The sequence below is a fragment of the Neoarius graeffei genome, chromosome 15 (assembly GCF_027579695.1).
Source record: "Neoarius graeffei isolate fNeoGra1 chromosome 15, fNeoGra1.pri, whole genome shotgun sequence".
NCBI lineage: Eukaryota > Metazoa > Chordata > Actinopteri > Siluriformes > Ariidae > Neoarius > Neoarius graeffei.
In genome coordinates this window covers 5,585,260-5,601,425 of record NC_083583.1, presented here as the reverse complement: position 1 = coordinate 5,601,425, position 16,166 = coordinate 5,585,260, and the positions used below count along the sequence as shown (strand labels likewise).

At 42.2% G+C, this 16,166-nt stretch overlaps 1 pseudogene; it reads left to right on the top strand.

Moving 5' to 3' along the window:
* The first annotated feature begins 5,939 nt into the window (after nucleotides 1-5,939).
* LOC132899126 (histone-lysine N-methyltransferase KMT5B-like) overlaps nucleotides 5,940-16,166 on the top strand; it is a 28,410-nt pseudogene continuing 18,183 nt past the window's right edge.

Here is a 16,166-nt window from a genome sequence, read left to right as displayed (position 1 = left end):
GTGTAGTGGCTGCTGCTTTATGTCCTGGGGCTCCCTCATGCCTGTGTTACCTTCTGGCTCTCCCCTTTTAGTTATGCTGTCATAGTTAGTTGCCGGAGTCCCTGCTTGTACTCAGTGCAATATGTATACTGTTCCTACTTATTCAGATGACATTGGGCATACCTAACAACCTGTGTTTTCTCTCTCTTCTCCCCCCCCAAATCTGTTCCTCTGAGTTACATGTCAGTCCTGGGATTGAGATGCTGACCTCTTCTGCTCCTCGGACCTGCCTGATCCATCCTGATGCCCTGTGTCTGGTTGGAGTCTCATCGCATCGCTCCTGTGGAGGGCGGCCCCATGTGGACAGTTGGGGGTCGCGCCTGAAGGACGCTCTGGACTCTTGCAGTTGACTTGCTGACTTTGGGACTGCGGTTGTCGTAAATGGTTTTGCGCTCAGGTTTCCGTCGGTGGGGGGTTTATAGCATCAACGAAGCTAACTTTATGTTAGGACTGTTAATGTTATAGTCATGGTGTCTGTTGTTGCCCAAATGAGGATGGGTTCCCTTTTGAGTCTGGTTCCTCTCGAGGTTTCTTCCTCATGTCATCTGAGGGAGTTTTTCCTTGCCACCGTCACTACAGGCTTGCTCATTGGGGATAGATTAGGGATAAAATTAGCTCATGTTTTAAGTCGTTCAAATTCTGTAAAGCTGCTTTGTGACAATGTTTATTGTCTTGACTTGACAGACATGAGGGAGTCCTGGGACATAAAGCAGCAGCCACTACACACATCAACAAACGAGTGTTACTTTACTGAATACTAATGCTAACTGGTTTTCCTATTACAGTTACTGTTTGAATTCTGCAAACCTCGAATGTCATCTTCAAGTGTACCAAAAGGTCAGGGGTAGGTTTCCTGATAATGTTGCACTTTAGGGTAAAGAGCGAGTTTAAAGACACTCTTCAGCAAGGAACGTTGTCTCTGTACATGGTTTTCCTGAACTCACTCATCAGAATCAGAATCAGAATCAAGTTTATTGCCAAGTATGTTCTCACAGACAAGGAATTTGTTTTGGTGGTTGGTGCTTGAACAGTCAAAATAGAAACATTTAGCAAAGACAAGAAGCAACTGTAGACATAGAAATCGTCATCAGCGGCAGCTGTCCATCACTAGCGATAACGGCTGCTTCATTAGGATACGCAGAAACGCAGATGGGCTGCAAGGCTTGCACTAGAAGGACATAAGGCCTAATGAAGTGGCTTGCACAGTAAGGTAAGACAAGCGATCTCTTGCCCCCATCATGTTCTCTCTCTGGACCTCCAGACCTGATGCCAAGTGGTGCACAAAAGTGCCACAGACCTGATGGGTATGGAAGTTGCCCCTCAGTGACAACTGACTTCCCGAGTGATGCCATCTGTTAGCCATTTGAGTGGCTCTTCCACATGCCATCAGGTGGTGTGCAATTGACCTTGTTGGATTCATCTGCCACATTGCACCAGAAAGCGCCCTGCTGCCAGCGCCTTATTGGTGATGGACTGTTTAATCCATAGCTGGAACTCAGGCAGGTGCTACCACTCCGGATCAGAGCAGACCTGGGAGCAATGGTGATTAAGTGGTAACTCCACTTTCCCCAATACTCAAGTCCTTCTGGACCTGAGACTCGCCACCGGTTGCAGTTCAAAGTCATACTCAAGACTAATAATAAGAAATAGAAAAATCTGGAATATACAACTTTGAAAAATGGACATAATTTAAGGGGTATGTGCATGAGTTGTTGAAGTCCAAGCTGTACAGTGTGAGCTGGAATGTGCAATAAAGGTTCGCAGAATGGAGATGTATGACATGGCCTTGAAATGTGCAAAATTACAGTTCACAGATGAAGCGCATTAGTGTCACAGATTGGAAGTGTGAGTTTAGAGTCAGTGGGGGTCTCTGACCTTGTTGATGAGGCAGCTGCAGTGGGGGAAAAGCTGGCCTTATGGTGTGAGGTTTTGATTCTAATGGACTGCAACCTCCTACCAGAGAGGAGTGGTTCAAAAAGTTTGTGTCCAGGATGAGAGGGGCTGGCCACAATCCTTTCTGCTCTCCTCAGGGTCCTGGACTTGTACAGGTCCTGAAGAGGCGGACGATTGCAGCCAATCGTCCTCTCAGCAGAGCGAATGATGCGCTGCAGTCTGCCCTTCTCCCTGGCAGTGACAGCAGCGTACAAGAAGGTGATGGAGGAGGTGAGGATGGACTCAATGATGGTGGTGTAAAAGTGCACCATCGTTGTCTTTGACAGATCAAAATTCTTCAACTGCCACAGGAAGTATATCATCTGTCGTGCTTTCTTGGTGAGACAGCAGGTATTCAGCTCCCACTTAAGATCCTGGGTGATTATAGTGCCCAGGAAGTGGAAATACTCCACAGAGGTTACTGGCGAGTCAAACAGGGTGATTGGGGAGGGTGTGGCAGAGCTCCTCCTGAAGTCTACAATCATCTCCTCTGTCTTTAGAGCATTGAGCTCGAAGTTGTTCTGCCTGCACCAGGACACCAGATAGTCAATCTCCCACCTGTAGGCAGACTCATCCTCATCAGAGATGAGTCCAATGAGGGTGGGGTCTTCTGCAGACTTTCGGAGCTTGACAGACTGATGACTGGAGGTGCAGCTGTTTGGTGTACAGGGAGAAGAGGAGAGGAGAAAGGACGCAGCCTTAGGGGGATCCGGTGCTGATGGTTCAGGAGTCAGAGACGTGTTTTCCCAGCTTCACGTGTTGCTTCCTGTCAGACAGGAAGTCTGTGATCCACCTGCAGGTGGAGTCAGGCACATTCAGCTGGGAGAGCTTGTCCCGCAGAAGACCCGGGCTGATGGTGTTAAAGGTGGAACTGAAATCCACAAACAGGATCCTAGCATAGGTTCCTGGGGAGTCCAGGTGCTGGAGGATGAAGTGAAGAGCCATGTTGACAGCATCGTCTGCAGATCTATTGGGTCTGTAGGCGAACTGCATGGGGTCCAGGAGCGGGTCAGTGATGGCTTTGAGATGGTAAAGCACAAGGCGCTCGAAGGATTTCATGACTACAGAAGTCAAGGAGATGGGTCTGTAGAAGGAGTCTTCAGAGCTTCTTTGCAATGCACATCCTCAATATAGGCATTAGCACTTGCTAAAGGCATTTGTACTGTCGTTGTAAAGGCATTAGTAGTTGACAAAGCCAGTCGATGAGGTCACATGGCGTTCATTTTTAACCAAAAACCAAGGAAATATAAAGCGATTTAAAATATGTTAATATATTCTATCGGCGTTAAGCATTCCATATATAATCTGGAAATTCATCATTGAAACTACTTCACATTTTGGACAATAGCATTTTTAAATTCCAAACATGTTTTTTTAATTAAATGAGCAAACATTCACATGAAAGAATGAGCAAATAATAAGCTAAATAATTAAATAAATGTGTTCCCCATGCCTGCTCGTTTCATCGTTCCCTGATCATGCAGTCAGGATTATTTCAACTATTATCCACAATGCCAAGTTAGCAATGTTCTCCCTTTATATTTAACAGCTATTCCACGAAATCGAGTCGTACATGAACTAATAGCCGACGAGGCGCATAGCACTGAGTTGGCTGTAAACCGTGTACAACGGGATTGAGTGGAATAACTGTTTTATTCTATCCACATTCACTGGATTTTGAGAAACAGAGCATTTTTATTTTTTTACAAATTCGAGAAATAAAAACTTGATACAAAATGTCTGATGAAATCATTTCTGCTTAGAATGTAAACAAACTGGCGAAATGACAAGAGCAGTTTGTGAAAAATGCAGTAATAAGAATAATTGAAAAAAAAATAAAAAGATATCTTCCCATCAAATACTTTTATTCCATATTTTGTTGTGGGGTTTTTTTTTTTTGTATTTTGGGGGTTTTGTTTTCAAGTTGAGTTTTTATTCCATCCTCAGTTGGTTCAGCAACACGCTCTGCCATTTTGTTTTTCTCTACTCATGGTATATTAGCTGATATCCTAGTAGTAGAGTAGCCAATCAGAGCACACGATTGCTCATATCCAGTGAATGTGGATAGAATAAATATATATATATATATATATATATATATATATATATATATATATATGCACACAATGTTACAGGTGCAGAAATGTGTCTCATTTATGATACTAACTTAGATAATCACTTGCCTAATGGAGTTAAATGTGATTAAAATGTGGTGATATCAATGTGACATTCCCATATCCATACGTAATTCCATAACTTATTGAAATATATTCATAATGTTTTGCATATATTTATGAAATATTTAAATCACTGTACTCACAATATACAAGAAAAATAATTGAACACCGGCTGCAGATTCAACACCAGTCTCCACCCATTGACTGTAAGAGTCCCTTGGAGGTGCATGTGCGTTCTGTGTATTCGACTGTGTCCATTGTGAGTTAAGTTAAGAGCGAACTAAAGTACTACTTTGGCTACTTTTACTACATCTGTAACCACTTATCCCGTGCGGGGGGCAAGCTGGAGCCTATCCCAGCTAACCATGAGCAAGAGGCAGGGTACACTCTGGACAAGTCACCAGCGCATCGCAGGGCTGACACACACATAGAGACACCAACAACCAGTCACAGTCAATTTAGAGCCACCAATTAACCTAACCTGCATATCTTTGGACTGTGGGAGGAAACCCACGCAGACATGCAAACTCCACACAGAAAGGCCCTCATTGGCAGCTGGGTTCGAACCCAGAACCTTCTTGCTGTGAGGCAACAGTGCTAACCACTACAACACCGTGCCGCCTGGCTACAATGTTGTTCGGGAAAACCACGTTAGCTTAATGACGGATTTTAAGAGGCAGTTATCTTTGCCTTAAGAGGCTTTTGGGAGACCCACCCCTGTTTTGCATCCCAGCCTTCTGGATTTTCTAGATTAGTTAATACTTTTTTTCAAACATATTTTTGAGCATTTGCTCATCTAGGGAGCTCATGCAACGGAGTCTGCATGAATGAGTAAATACTCATCTCATTATCTCTAGCCGCTTTATCCTGTTCTACAGGGTCGCAGGCGAGCTGGAGCCTATCCCAGCTGACTACAGGCGAAAGGCGGGGTACACCCTGGACAAGTCACCAGGTCATCACAGGGCTGACACATAGACACAGACAACCATTCACACTCACATTCACACCTACGCTCAATTTAGAGTCACCAGTTAACCTAACCTGCATGTCTTTGGACTGTGGGGGAAACCGGAGCACCCGGAGGAAACCCACGCGGACACGGGGAGAACATGCAAACTCCGCACAGAAAGGCCCTCGCCGGCCACAGGGCTCGAACCCGGACCTTCTTGCTGTGAGTAAATACTTGTGAATGTAAAATCAGAGGTTTCTGTTCTGATGCAGCTCATGACAACAATCACACCAACAGCAGCAGGTTTTGAGAGAGGCACAAGTTGTCAGTGCATTTTAGCTAAAGTTACGTATTAGCGACGTATGCTCCTGACATACTAAAATGATCAAATGTTACAGGAGTCCTATATTATAAATCTGGAATGTAAAAAAAGTTGTGTGTGGGCGTTCAGGATTGATGTCACATTAAACTCATGATGTCCATTTGGGGTCACAAAAGAAAGGGGAGGGAGAAAAGTTCGGGAATCCTTGCGATCATAGCGATAAAGGCATAAAAATAGATCGAACAGAACATAAAACACTGATCAATCGAAATATTCATCATGCATACGTCATTTAAACTGAGAACCTATTTGGTTATATTGAAACTGTTTGGGAAAACTGGATCTGGCAACCCGTTTAAAAGGACTGCGGTTTGTTTTTACGGAACTACTTTCGTGTTCCTCCGAGTACGGCGTAGTAGTTCTTAACCGACTATTTTAGCGCTTATTTAAATATTATTTTTTGAATTAAATTAACAATGTGTAATTTTAAAATTCACAAGTTTGTGTTTATATGATTTATTTCCTGTTTTTTGAGAAAATAAAAAGCAGTGAGCTCTAGTTTACGACACCGATTTGATGTGCGGCCTTTTCTTGTTCATGGACGGCCGCCATCTTGAATTTTAATGTTGTTTTTTTTTAAGTTAGATATATGTTTATCTTCATTTTTATTTTTAGAATTTTAATTATTTTGAATTTGGATCATAGTGAAAGATTCAAGTCTGATTCGATATGGAAGCTCATGACTGAGTGAGTATTTAATTTCTACCAACTTAAAAATGACAAGTTTAGCCAGATAGCCTTAAAGCTAACTGATAATTAGCTTGCTAATACGCTAACAGACTTAGCGACCTAACGGTGCTGTTTATATTTACCGATATGTATCTTCTAGATTCATAAATATTTACAAATATATTAACTTACAATCTTATCGATTTTACCGTCTACCAGGCATTTAATCCTGACTGATTACCTCAATGAAATAAACTTGCCGGTCTGGTGTAGCCGGTAGCTAGCTAGGTTAACCGGCTTGCTAGCTAGCTTTAACTATTAACTAGAAAACATCAGCTAGCTCTTTAAAAATATTTTCGCTAAGTTCAAGTTTAAATTCTGATTACTAGATAGCACGCTAGCAAATATTTTTAGTTATTTTACTTTTAAACCACTACTTGTCTTTGTTAATTCAATTCCTGACTTAACTAGCAGGCTAACCCTAGCAGCTATGTAGCTTCATAGCTTGCCAAGGGAGCACTTTTGTCTCATAACTACAAATTATAGAAAGTTTCATATTTGTGTAATTTTAATTATTAAGTTAAATATACAGCTAGTTGGGGGTTAACTGTTAAATATAAATCTTATTCGTCCTCTGAGTGTGTTTTGAGATTTTTATTTGTTTGTGAAAGGGTGGAGTTTGTGTGGTATTAGTCTAGCTAAATGTTTTTATTTTTTAAATTATGTAACTAACAGTAACAATGCTACGATATTTTATTATGTACGTAATTTTAAATCACTTTGAGAGTTTTTTTTTTTTAAACGAAATAAAAATGGCCTCGGGAATATGTCCACCTGTAGCGTTAAAAAAAAAAAGTATGCGATTCATGAATATCCACCATTATGCAAATTAGAACACGCCCACACGCCGCCCTGCCCCGGCATATAATTAATATTAGATTGACTGAACTCGTTGATTATTTGTTGACTTTAGTCTTTTTATGAGTGATTTATTCAAATCAAATCAATCAGGAAAGTAACATTCTGGACTTGGTATTTACCAACGAAAGTGGCGTGATTTAATGACATTGATACTAGACTACTTATTGGAAAAAGCAACCACATTTGTTCTGTCCTTCACCTGTAATTGGTATGCAAAACAATCACAGGACACACCAGTGATGTACCAGTATCACAAGGGAAACTGTATTCACGTATTTCCAGAATAGTTTAGCATTTTTATGCCTCCGCCACCGTAAGGTACAGGAGGAATTATGTTTTCGGGTTGTCCGTGCGTGTGTCCGTCCGTCCCGAAACCTTGTGAACGCGATATCTCAAAGACTAATGAAAGGAATTTCACCAAACTTTCACCATTTGTGCGCTTTGGGACAAACATGAACTGGTTAGATTTTGAGATCAAAAGGTCTAAGGTCAAGGTCACTGTGAGGTCAAATGTCTGTCCGAAAACCTTGTGAACACAATATCTCCAAGACGAATGAAAGGAATTTCACCAAACTTTCACCATTTGTGCATCAAAAGGCCTAAGGTCAAGGTCACTGTGAGGTCAAATGTCTGTCTGCGTGCGTGCGTGCGTCCATCCCGAAACCTTGTGAACGCGATATCTCAAAGGCTAATGAAGGGAAGTTCACCAAACTTTCACCATTCGTGTGCTTTGGGACAAACATGAACTGATTAGATTTTGAGATCAAGAGGTCTAAGGTCAAGGTCACTGTGAGGTCAAATGTCTGTCCGATAACCTTGTGAACACACTATCTCCAAGGCGAATGAAAGGAATTTCACCAAACTTTCACCATTTGTGCATTTTAGGGCTGGGTTCAAAAGATCGATCCACGAGCCGATAATCGATTCACGTTCAAAAAATACGAGATCGATTCAAAAATGTGTGGATCGATCTCTTCCAGGTGGCTATAGGCACTATTTTCTCGATCGCGCAAGGACCGCTATAAAAAGCGGGTGCCGGCAAACAAAACTAAAACTTAAGAACGCGAGATGGCTGAAGCTGCACAGCTAAAATCACTGCCTGGCCTGAAAGCTGATGTATGGCATTACTTTGGATTCAAACTTTACGAGGATAGAGACGAAGTCGACAGAACAAAAGCAGTGTGCAAACTGTGCCACATAGAGGTAAAATATAGTGGCAATACAACCAATCTCCGCAACCACTAATCCAGGCACCACGCCGACACAGTTTCAGCTAAACCTGTGGCGAATCAAACTGCACTGGAGAAAGCATTTGGTGTTAAATTACATGCACAAACACATATGGGGCTGTTCCTGTCAGTACGGACAGTTTTTACTTTAAAGTGACAATCCAGCAATATCTAAGTAGATCGATATCGAATCGGACCGTGACCTTATGAATCGGAATCGAATCGATCCAGGAAAACTGGATCGATTCCCAGCCCTAGTGCATTTGGGGACAAAGATAAACTGATTAGATTTTGAGATCCTAAGGTCAAGGTCACTGTGAGGTCAAATGTCTGTCCGAAAACCTTGTGAACACAATATCTCCAAGGCTGATACAAGTACCGTAATTTCACCAGGTCATGATTACTGTGAGGTCAAATGTCCATCCCCAAATCACAACTTAATAAGGCGTGTAGTCTACCGGGCGGAGGCATCCCCATCAACGCCGTTGGCGTCGAGTTCTATCTAGTTCTTGATATTTCAAGCCAATTGTTTCTCGAATTTCTTTAGTGCCTTTCTTGAAGCCCAGCGTGCTTGGTTACGTATCCTGGTATATTTTTTTTGTAGTCCTCCTGTCGCTTAGTTTCACAATACTTATTCGACGCTCTTTGTTCAGTTTGGTGGTAGTCTCTATCCTTCCATGATAACCTTCCTTTCTTCTTTAATGGTGGTGTTATCTTGGATATGTTCTTGTTGACTGCAGATTTAATCTTGCTAGAAAAGACTGACCAACTTTCCTCAACATCTAGGTTGCACAGAACTTCAGCCCAGTTGACCTGTAGTTCCTCAGCTATTTGTTTATAGTTTCAAACAACAGAATGTAGACCAGACTTGGTGGATGAAACATCTGTGGCATGCACTGATGAGGAAAAAGCAGAACTACTTAATAAATTCTTTGTTAGTACCTTTACAAAATAGGACACACAGTCCATCCCTATATCAAGACAGCAACAGTACAGTGTAGAACTAAGCAAGATTGAAGTTAGTGTGAGTGATGTGTGTAAAAGATTAAAAAAAAAAATTAAACCCAAACAAGTCAATGGGACCAGACAACATCTACCCACGTTCTTAAAGAGCTAGCAGAGACATTATCAGTACCCTTGTGGATAATATTCACCAAGTCACTTGAAGAAGGTAAGCTCCCCAGTGAATGGAAAATTGGGCATATAACACCAATCTTTAAAAAAAAGAAAAGGATGCAAGAAAGCTCCGAGCAACTATCGTCCAGTCAGCCTAACATCTGTCACTGGAAAAGTTTTAGAAGGAGCCATTAGAGATGCACTGGTATCCCAAATGAAAATGAATGGTCTATTCACACGGCATCAGCATGGGTTTCTTCCAGGGAGGTCTACAGTGACACAAATGCTTGAATGTTTGGAGGACTGGACAGGGTGGTTCAACCAGGGTTTGCCGGTCGATGTTATATATTTGGACTTTCGCAAAGCCTTTGACTCTGTACCAATATGTCTCCTAGCAAAGATTGAAAGCTACGGCATCAAGGGCAATTTGCTACATTGGATCAATTCCTTTCTTATGCTGGGCATACACTGTACAATTTTTGGCCCGATTTTGACACGATTTTCACTCATGCGACTATTTTGGAGATCAGGCCGAGTTTTGGCTCAATCGTGCATCTCGGATCGTGTAGTATACATGGGGTAACGACAAGTGATTAACACCTCACGACCTCCTCCCGATCGATCGGATGAAAATCGAACCTGTTTGAAATCCTGGTCGCCCATCGTGAGGCTATCGCACTGTTGAAGCAGTGTCACGAGCCGATTTACCTCAACCTGTCACACTACACATGCCTACTAGCCTACAAATGGAGAAGAGTAGAAAGTAAAAGTTGACAGAACTATAATAAGTAGCCTACAGACAGACAGACACAGCAGGTGTTAAAAGGTCTGTGGAGTATGCTTACCTCCAGCTCTCCTTGGAGAATTGACAGACCATACTGTCCACGTCTGCCAAGCCATTTCCTCGTCCATACATGCCGTCTTCGCCTTTTCTTTTTCGTGTCTGCGCACAGAATAGCACAAATTGCCAAGGCAAGGCGTTTATTTTTGTTGAGCATTCTCATTATCAGGAAAGATCTGTGAGCGTCCGAGCATCTCCCACTTCCGGTCTCCTCCTCCTCTTCTTTTTCACGTTGCAGTTCCGGATACAAGAATCCGACGAGTCGTGTATGGAAGTACAGTGTGAGCAGTCAGATCACATCCGAGCATTGGATCGTATAGTGTGAGAACAGGAATCGTAAGTTGCGTGCTGTTTACCCCTGCGATTCACTCGTACAGCGTGAGCAGCAGCTGAATACCGCGATTGAAAAAATCGCACAGTGTATGCCCAGCTTAACTGAGCGTAAGCAAAGAGTTTGTGTCAATGGGACCAAATCAGGATGGGCTGAGGTAAGCAGTGGAGTGCCACAAGGCAATGTGTTGGGACCAGTACTATTTGTTATCTTTGCATAAAGATGTTCTGCCCAGTCAGTCATGAGTGGGAATGTGAACTGCTCCAACAAGACCTTTCTAGTCCAGGGTTTTTTCTAGAAAAATTTAGTATGAGGGCACTCACCATGGCAAGGGAGCGAAGCGGGGGGGGGAGATGGTGCCGGTTGTCCCCCCCCGCCGTGCAAAGCCTTTGAAAAATGCTCCAATGGGACATTCTGAGGCTATCTGAGAGGGAAATTGTAACAAATTGTCTGTCAACATTGAAAAAGAAAGAAGTAATCTTCTTCTGCCTCGGACAGTCTTTGGCTTTTTTCCGCTTCGTGCCGCGGGATGACATCTTTAAATGCCCAAGTGTCAACAAAAACAACTTGCGAACTACTCCTGTCAAAAGCTCCCGTGCTGCTGGGTGAAAGGTCATTCAGTCTCGAGAAATCTTGCTCTACAAGTCAGCTGACCTTGTATGTAACCAATGTCAAATCTCGCGAGAGCAGCCGTGACAAGTAAACAACTAAACAACATGGCGCTTCAGTCTGGAAAATGCCAATTCGGATTGTTTTTGCACCGTCTGGCGGTGTATCTACTATGATTGGAATATTTTTGGAGCAATTATAACGTATTTGATGATCAGACACATTGTCACGTAGTGTTGCTGGGATGTTTTCACGGAGTCGGTAAGGGGGCGCACACTGAGAGTAAGAGGGCGCAGCGCCCCTGTTCCCCCGTTTAGACGAAAGCCTGTAGTCTACAAGGTTGGGCAGGAAAGTGGCAGTTGTGCTTCCACCCTGACAAATGTACAGCGATCCGAATTGGTTCAGGGCGTCCTGATTACACATGTACCATTACTAATAAAACAAGAATGGTGCCGTTAGCCTTCACACAACAGGAAAAAGACCTGGGGACTCTGGTGGACAAGCTCAGTTTTGAGAACCATATAGCAGTTATAGTCTCAAAAGCCAACCAGATTGCAGGACTTGTGTGGAGATCATTTGAATACGTGGATCAAGGCATCATCTCTCTCCTGTACAAGTCACTGATACGCCCACATCTGGAGTACAGTGCCCCAATATGGTCACCCTACATGTGGAAATTGGCAGAACAGATTGAGAGTGTTCAGAGACGTGCCACAAAACGAGTACCTGGACTGAGGGATCTTCCGTATGAAGGCAGACTGAAAACTCTTAAGCTACCTACATTAGTGTACCGCAGACTATGAGGCGATATGATAAACACCTACAAAGATCATATCTCATCTCATCTCATTATCTCTCCGATACAAAGGCATGCATAACAGGAATGAAGACAAACACCAAGACAAGAGGGCATAGTCTACAACTGAAAAAGAACACCGTCAAGAGCAACAAAAGACTATTTCTTCAGCAACCAAGTGGTCTGTTGGTGGAATAACCTGCCTGAGACAGTTGTTCCAGCGCTAAATGTTAATGTATTCAGAGCACGGTTGGACAAACATATGGAAGACCATCCCATGGTATATAACCACAGGGCTCTAGACAACCCACAGAGACCTGAAATGTCAGTCAACTGAAAATAGGAGCAGCTCAACTTGGAATACTACAATTCCTACCCAGCCGAAAGACTCTCCTCTTATTTAACATGATGTTACCATGACACTTAAAACTATTGTTCGTCACTAAAGTTAGCCGAGACGTGTTGTGCTTTTTGTCCGTTTGTAGTTACATTGAATGTTCGTGAAGCTCTAAACCATCGTTGATGTCTTTGTATTCATCTCCGCTTCAGCACAGAGACTCAATGCAACTGATGCGGGCGTTCTGCGGGTATGAAGTGGATGGGCGAATCCAAGAAGAACATGGTAGTAAATGGCAGGCGACATGGCAGCAGGTTCAGCGAGCAGCCGGGGAGCCAGAGCCGCGCTCAGCATCTGCGTCACGGCAAGAGCTCGCTCAGCAGCCGGAGATGCAGCCGCCGTGAGTCGTTTTATTCACCATACTCTCTCAAAACTCCATGTCTCAGGTAGGGAATGAAAATCCAAACAATATGGTGCCTGTTCATGTCCCAGCAACAAACAACACAACAGCATTTAAATTTAGAATTTTTTTCATCTTCACTTATAACTAGGAAATTAAATGAACCAGACTTGAACGGCATTTTAATCCAAGATTCAGTAATGTAAAACCAAGCAATGTAATGCCAATTTTACTCAAATAAAATAATCAGGCTTCCAAATAAATAGCCCTGATATTAGTGTACACAAGTTGTAAAATAACATGCCTAGTATTTTAGGAGTTCATAAAAGGATAAGGTTTATAAATCTGTCCTGAAAGTGTGTAGGGATTAAAAAAAAAAAAAAGTACTGTGTGCATATACAGTGCTGAGCGTAAATGAGTGCACCCCCTTTGAAAAGTAACATTTTAAACAATATCTCAGTGAACACAATTTCCAAAATGTTGAAAAGACAAAGTTTAATATAACATCTGTTTAACTTATAACGTGAAAGTAAGGTTAATAATATAACTTGGATTACACATTTTTCAGTTTTACTCAAATTAGGGCGGTGCAAAAATGAGTACACCCCACAACAAAAACTACTCCATCTAGTACTTTGTATGGCCTCCATGATTTTTAATGACGGCACCAAGTCTTCTAGGCATGGAATGAACAAGTTGGTGACATTTTGCAACATCAATCTTTTTCCATTCTTCAACAACGACCTCTTTGAGTGACTGGATGCTGGATGGAGAGTGATGCTCAACTTGTCTCTTCAGAATTCCCCATCGGTGTTCAATTGGGTTCAGATCAGGAGACGTACTTGGCCACTGAATCACTTTCACCCTGTTCTTCTTCAGAAATCCAACAGTGGCCTTATGGTGATGATACACGGGGCAACTTTTTGGGCAATGTTGCCGAGCAATGTTGCTGGGCAATTGCGTTTTGACTCTTTTCTATTGAGATTGGGCAACATTGTTTCTTTCTGAATGGTTTTGATAATCTCTGGCAACTTTTTGAGATAAGCCAATCAGAACGCGAGTATCGAGTCATGTGACCTCCGGTGAGGTTCGGATCAGAAATTTCAAACAAATATGGCGGCCGCTCAGTGTCAGTGGAGTGAAGAGATGGAGAGACTCCTCATCTGTTTTTACGCCGGTAAGTTATTTTAATATTCTATATGGAGGAATTTACCTCACCAAAGCTCTAAAAAAACAACAGACAGCTTGATTAAATAGTCACAGCAAAAATTAAGACATCGTTTTTTTTTTTTTGTTTTTTTTTTTTGTTTTTTTTTTAGCAAACTGTAAACTGCCGTTGCTAACTGTTGTTGCCCTGAAAAGTTGCCCTGTATCTCACCTATTTGCCCATTGCCAGCAACATTGCTCGGCAACATTGCCCAAAAAGTTGCCCCGTGTATCATCACCTTTAGATGTGTGTTTAGGATCATTGTCCTATTTGGAAAAGTGCACGACGACCAAGGGCACGGAGTGATGGTAGCATCTTCTCTTTCAGTATAGAGCAATACATCTGTGAATTCATGATGCCATCAATGAAATGCAGCTCCCCGACACCAGCAGCACTCATGCAGCCCCACATAAGGACACTGCCACCACCATGTTTCACTGTAGGCACCAGGCATTTTTCTTTGTATTCCTCGCCTTTGCGACGCCATACAGTTTTGAAGCCATCAGTTCCAAAAACATTTATCTTGGTCTCATCACTCCAGAGTATAGAGTCCCAGTAGTCTTCATCTTTGTCAGCATGGGCCCTGGCAAACTCTGGGCGGGCTTTTTTGTGCCTGGGCTTTAGGAGAGGCTTCTTTCGTGGACGGCATCCATGCATGCCATTCCTCTGCAGTGTACGCCGTATTGTGTCACGGGAAATAGTCACCCCAATTTGGCTTTCTGCTTCTTTAGATAACTGCAGTGAACTTGCATGCCGATTTTCTTCAACCCTTCTCGTCAGAAGACGCTCCTGCCGAGGTGTTAACTTCCGTGGACGACCTGGACGTCTCTGTGAGATGGTTGCAGTTCCATCTTTCTTAAATTTTTGCACCACTTTTGCTACAGTATTCTGACTGATAAGTAAAGCTTTGCTGATCTTCTTGTAGCCTTCACCTTTGTGGTGTAAAGAAATTTTCTTTGGGGAATTCTGAAGAGACAAGTTGAGCATCGCTCTCCATCCAGCATCCAGTCACTAAAAGAGGTCGTTGTTGAAGAATGGAAAAAGATTGATGTTGCAAAATGTCGCCAACTTGTTCATTCCATGCCTAGAAGACTTGGTGCGGTCATTAAAAATCATGGAGGCCATACAAAGTACTAGATGGAGTAGTTTTTGTTGTGGGGTGTACTCATTTTAATATAACAGATGTTATATTAAACTTTGTCTTGTCAACATTTTGGAAATTGTTTGTGTTCACTGAGATATTGTTTAAAATGTTACTTTGCAAAGGGGGTGTACTCATTTACGCTCAGCACTGTACCTTTTTCGGAAGAGTAATAATTATAAATAATTTTTCTCTTGGTATGATGTCTGTGATATCGGTAGGATTTTCTGGAATATTGAACACATCACATGCACGTCATTTTTATTCTTGTTCCTCAATTTAAAAAAAAAATCCACTCTTGGAGCTTGAGTAATTATAATTTTATCCCCAAAAGGATTAAGATTTATCTCTGTATTTCAAATAAAATGCTGACTGAAGCGGAATGAATGAATGAATAACTTGGTCTGATGTTTCTGTAATTGTTTTTGGTTTGTTCAGGTTTCAACGGTGGGCCGATGGAGGTGGAAAGACGCCACGTCCCGTCATCAGGAATGACCGCTAAGGAACTGTGTGAGAACGATGACCTGACCACAAGCCTCATCCTCGATCCTTACCTCGGCTTTCAAACCCATAAGATGAACACCAGGTCTCTAATTCGTAGTAATTTTTATTCGGATTGCTTTTATTGGTGGTGTGCGAATTAACACTTTCGGTTGTAAATACCCTGAAAGCAAAACCTCCAGATTCTTTGAAAAGGTTTTTTGTTGCTTAAAATCGTATGTCCTAAGGATTCTCACTTTTTCAAAATATTACTTTGCAACCCCGCTGTAATGAACTCCTTGTTGGACGTCCAAATAGTTTGTTGTACTGAGAAGTTCATAATACTGAAATAGAGCCACTTGTCACACCGAACACTCACTGTTACATAAAACAACACCAACTGTGTTTTTAATTTATATTTACACTTAATTCACTTACATATTTACGAAGTAAAGGAAATAAGTCACGCTTAAGTAAAGACAATAATTCACACTCGCCATCATTTGCTTGCTGCATCTTCTTTCTTTTCAGCCCGTCACGTTGATTGCAGTTCTGGACGAAGTCTTGGAGCTCTTTTTCTTCAAACGCTGAAATTGAATTTTTCAGGATG